This window comes from Carya illinoinensis, chromosome 16, assembly GCF_018687715.1.
Source record: "Carya illinoinensis cultivar Pawnee chromosome 16, C.illinoinensisPawnee_v1, whole genome shotgun sequence".
NCBI lineage: Eukaryota > Viridiplantae > Streptophyta > Magnoliopsida > Fagales > Juglandaceae > Carya > Carya illinoinensis.
Window position 1 is genome coordinate 22,861,179 of NC_056767.1, and position 6,000 is coordinate 22,867,178.

Below are 6,000 nucleotides of genomic sequence, written 5' to 3' on the forward strand. Positions count from 1 at the left end.
CGCTAAGTTATGCTTTAATTACTTATGAATTTGATTATGCATTTATGCTTTTACTGTCATCCATGCATCATTAGCCTGTGTGGAAGTTTTTTGTTAACTTGCTGAGATTTGTAATCAAATCTCACTGTGGTAGTCCCAACTACCATTCCCCCCGAATGGTAGATCTTGTTACAGGACCTGAAGGAGGATCAGGAGCTGACCAACTAGACACAGTCGACTGAACGACGGTGCGTCGTTAATGTTAATATAGTAGTTAAATTACTACTTGTACGATGGAGTTGCATCTCCAGTACTTTTGGATCATAACTATTTTGGACTAGTGCTGTGATCTTAGTTATTCAATGGATCTTTATATATGAAGTATGTTTTAAGTATTTGAGATATTTTCAGTTTGGTGCATAGTATTGCTAAAAAAAAAAATTATCCGCTGCGAATATTGCATAATGTTATATGCATGTTAAGAATATTGCATCTTATATGTCATGAACGGGGGCAGGTAACCTTGTGTTGCATGTCTCGACGGTTCAAATGTCCGTCCGATCCCAAACGGAATTTGGGGGCGTCACAGCAGGCCTTATCATCTAACTTATTCCGTGTTTGGTTGTTCTGACATGTTGGGGTATGGCCTCTGTCTTGCTTCTGACTTTCAACTGTAGTGTTCTAACTTTTAGCTTCTTCCTCAATAGCCATGTTGGACCATCCCGAGTTTTCCTTCTGGGCCCTTGCTGCCTCTTGTTGCACCGGAGATGATGTGTCTTGTGATGTCTGTTCCGATGAGCCACCATACCTCTTCACTGAGGAGAACTGGAAGGGAGCATGTGATGCTCGCATCCACTGACCATACTAGTCCTAGGATTGCTTGGAATGGGTTAAAGCTTGAGCATTTCCCATCCATGTGTTTCAAAAGGCCACATTTGAAGCAGAAATTAGGGAGGCGTTCATACTTAAAGTAAATCCAGCATTGTTTGCCCCTCACGTTGATCATCTTCCTTCTAGGGAGGGGTTTATTGATGGATACATCCATCCTGATTCTGAGATGACTTCCCCACTCGCAACCTTGGTCATCTGTTTCCACTTTGTGTACCTTCCCGATAACTGAGCCTATTTTTTCACCTTGTTCTATGTTCATGCCGGCAAAAGATATGTTATGGAATTGCACCCAGAAGGGTTCTGTCATGAAATGAATCTCGTTAGGGGATAAGTCACGTTCGAAATTCTTGATGCATGTAAGATGGCGGTCGAAAGACCATGGTCTTCCCTGGATCACCTTTCTTTTGTCTGAAAGGAGTTGGAATTCTATAAGGAATTTGTTGAAACCTATCTCTTTAAACGTGATCCATCCTTCCAGATTCCACACCTTTGCCATGGTGGACTTGAAAGCTTCTCGATTAACACTTCTTTCTTTCAGGTTGAGAGCAAAGATACAGTGGCTGCCTCTGTGTATTGTGGACTGAACAGCTTCCTCTGGTAGAATCAATTCCTGTTGCTCATCTTCCGTCAGTTTCAGAGAGTTCCATTTTGTAGTTAACTCGTCGGCCATTGTAGACATATAACAATAAAACAATAAACCAACTCTGTGAACTTTCGATCAAGAGACAGAAGCTTTGTCAAGCAACAAAGCAGGAAACCTCTACCTTATGGAGAGGACTAGTTCAAACATTTGCATCCTTCTCAACCCATTCAAACGTGACTCCATGTTCAATTTTTCTAAAGTGTATAGAATTTGGCCTTTACTTACTAAAATACCGCTGACTTTATGTTGGCCTATTGTTCTTTTATTTATTAATTTTTTAAGCTCTTCTAGCTTTGTTTTAAATACAAAATTTCTGAAGAGAATAACTCAGATTTTAATTGTATTATTTTTAATTTGGTTATGTTTAATATTTTTTTTAATTGTGCATATTCGTAGTCGGATAAATGTATTAGTCTATAATTTTGTTCCAGATAATATTCAAAGGTTTTAATAATATTACTTAGTATTAATTCAAAAAAAAATATTAATTAAACAATCGTGTCTCATATTAATTGTATCTATTTTATATTTTTTTAAATTGAACAACCATGTATATATATATATATTAAATTTTTAATATTGTAAATTGACTATAAAATATATATTGGTAAAGTGAACTCTTTTATATATGCATGTTCTATTTTATTTATCGATATATATTTTATTAATAGTTGTTCAACTATTTAATTGTAAAATTCAGCATAAATAACTGTCCGTGCATTGCGCGGCTTATAGACTCGTATATATAACTAACATCTCTAGAATCTGCCCTCTTCACAAAATAAGTTGAATAACGTAAAAAGCTCAACCCTTTGCAAACACTCAGTTTATGAGTTAGTCAGAAGTCTTTATATAGTTTTGAGGATTTTAGAAAGAGGGAAAGGAGTAATGGAGACTACAACTTACCCAAAAACAAATACCAGAGTGAAGCCACCATGTGGGAGAAGCATGTCATGCAACTGCCACTAGCCTTCCATCTTGCAACGGGCTGAGAGCACACAAATGTGCTCTATTTTCGGTCTTTAAAACAGGGTGCTTGGTGATGTGTGAGGCAGTGCTTTGGTGTTGGATGATTGAGGAGTATGGGTCAACAGAAGTCGGGCTAGCAACTTGTGGTGGTGCTGCCGTGCATGTGGGTGGCCACAGCTTTGTGTGGGCTAACACACGGTAGTTTTTGAGATCACTACTGCGTGAGGGGCTGTGCATGAGCTGTGAGGTTAACGTGTTAATATATATATATATATATATATATAGGGGATTGAAAAAAAAAAAAAAAACCCTAGAGCTTAGGAGAAGAGAGGTGTACGTGCATGTGAGTGTTAGTCGTGCTTGGTGGGGGGTGTACCAACTCTCACGGGTTGGGTTTTAGTGTGATCAGGTAGGGTTGTTTGAAGTATTTGGTCTCACATCTGATAGTTTATAACAGATAATAATTGGGTTGTTTATTCAAGTTTTGGACCTCAACTCACTCCTTTAAAAAAATAATAATCTAAGTTGTTTAAAAAAATATTATCTCGATCCATAAAAAGATTTTTAAACTAAATACCAAACTCAAAGAAAAAAATCATAATCCATTAAAACATAAATTTAAAACCCATAGACTATCCTTAGAAAAAACATATTTGAAACCTCATATGTTTTTTTCGCAAATATAAATTAAAAAAAAAAAAATTGGCACTGAACCCAGGTATTACATGCTTAATCCCGAGCTTGAAACCAATGCCCCAAGCTCACAATTGAACTTTGGGAGTTGCCGCCAATTGGGGGAGAACATGAGCAAGTTTGTGTTGAGAATTCCCCAACGCAATGTTCAAATTTGTCACCTTGGTTTCCGAATTTGCTAGCTGCTTTTTACAACTCTCAATAACTTCATTCAGTTGCAAGAAACAGCGATGGTTGTCCATGAGTGATATTTTCATATCAACCAGTTCCTTCTCAACGTTGACTTTCTCACTCTCCACCACACTCAGCTTCATGTTAGCCTCTCGGTGCCCATCTTCAAGGGAAATTAGGTAGGAAGCATAGTCAAACTTGGTCTTTTTAAGTTTTTCAATTTCTGCCTTCGCTTGATTAAGACAAACGGCCAAGTCATCTCACTCCTTCACGGCTACTTCTGCCTGGCTTAAGCGAGCTCATCTCGATCCCTCCTGACCGCCTCCGCTTCTTGGCGATAACGATTAGTTTCCGTGGGAGAGCTCGCCAACTCCCCTCGGAGCAAGTCAACTTGGGTGCAAAGGGAAGCCAGATCGCCCTTAAATGCACAAGAACGAGCCTCGATTTGAACCAATTCGCTTGCTATTCGATCTTTCTCAGCACGAGGAGTGTAGACAGCGCTGTGGGCTTGACCAATGAAGGATAGCATGGACTAGTTCTCCTCCTCTAATTGCAAACGGTCTTTAACGAAGTTGGTAGCCAGGCAATCAAATCCCTACGAGAAAGCAAACAAGATTTAAAAATAAAATAAAATAAAATAAAAAATTCTTCCCTAAAATTCTTTTAAAAAAAAAAAAGACGATGTACTCATGTTATATTGATAAAAATTAATCGTATTAAAAATCATTTATAGGAAATAAATTATAAAATACTTCTAACACATAAAAACTTATTAAGGAAATAAAAACTTGTAAGAAGCAAACTTTTGTAATCGTTTATTTTTTATTATTTTTAAAGTTTATATTTTAAAAATAAATTGTTCATTTTCATTTTTTATAAATAATTTATCTTTTAACGTTCACGTGTTTTTTTCCCAGCTTTTTTAATTTTTTTAAATAATTTTTCATTTAGTTTTCCACTTTTTTGAGTTTTTGCATCGTGGATTTATGGAGGTATAGAATTAGAATATTTTAACATTTTGTAGTTTAGGGGGTTATTACTCAAATTATTTGGGGGCTAACTGTGCCCTATTCCAAATTGGATCAAATTGGATAATACTTAAAAGGCAATCTCTCTCTCTCTCTCTCTCTCTCTCTCTCTCTCTCTCTCTCATTTTCGCCGGAGAATGAGACTCCTCTTTCTCTCTCTCTTTTCTTCATTTCTCCATTTATCCACTTTGTCGATGAAGGAAGTCCTCTTTTCTTAGTTTATTTTGTTTCTTTCAAGGCAAAAGAGAGAGAGAAAAAAAAAAGATTTTCAATTTTTCGGTAACTCTCGAGAAACACGAGCAGCACCTAAAGACTCCCAAGTCGCAAATCATTAAGATGATAGTGGCGGTTTTGCTAAAATCACCGCACGTGCCTCTCACAACTAAGTGTGGTCCTCACGTATCACCCATTTCTCTCCACACGCGTTGGATCACTAATATTGCCACCATTAAATCTTTCAGATCTAACTTTTGTGGCTGAAAAGAGACAAGCGTGTTGCCTTCACGCGTCATCACAGATTCCGAAGTCTCTTGAAGTTGTTCCAAACTGTAATCCATCCATTTTCGTATCTATTTTCCTACTTTCCTTATTGTTTAGTAAAAATAAAATAAAAATTAGTTCGTCTGTTATACATTTGTCTCTAGAGGTTGAGTTCTCTCTTTCTATAAAGAGTGAGATTGAGTCTCTATTTAAGTAGAGTGCTGTCTCTTAGACGTTTCTATAGAGAGTATCAGCAATAGTCAAGATCAGACTAGTCACAAAAGAAAATAATATATTGGTGGCCGGAATTCTAAATGCACTACTTGGTTTATAATGTAATGGTTGATGTGGGATATCTTTACATCTATTCGGTGATGGATGTAAATTTCTCTGATGAATTAATGATGATTGTTTCTTTTAAAAAAAAAAGGATAATAGTTATATATATTTTGCTTTGCTTGAACATTAATTATAAACTATCAAATGCTCAAATATGTAATAATGAAGTTTTTTTTTTTTTTAAAAAAAAAACTTTAATTAGTAAAAGGATTGTCTTCCAAAATTATTTTGTTATTTGGATTTTTTTTTTTCTATTTTTTATTTTTATGATGTAAAATCTAAAGTTGAGCCTTTTTAAAAAGTTGTGTATCTATCGTGCATGCCGGTGAGAGTAAAAAAGAAGCTGGGGAAAGTTCGCTGCTACCGCCTTCACCGCGTATGAATATGGCCCTAACATGGAGAAACGACGATATTATTACCTTCAAGTTTCTTAGAAATGCCAACGCGGGCTATGAGTGATAGAGACTAGAACGAACTCTCTGATTACACCTTTTCTAGACAGATTTGAGAAATTGTTAAGAATATAATATAAATAATTAAATTTTTACTTTTACATTAATTTAAATTTTTTAAATAAAAAATAAATTTACAAAATGATAAATTGTAAATTATATTTTATTATAAAATAAATTTAAGGATTGTTAATATATAAATATACTTTTATAATATCTAACACTATTTGAATATATATATATATATATATATATCGCAACTGTCATTGGTACTCTTTGAAAATGAGATCGTAGGCAACGACTTTTTGGTTTGATTGGTGGTTGTTAATTGCAACCAAAAGTTCAAAACCAAAAC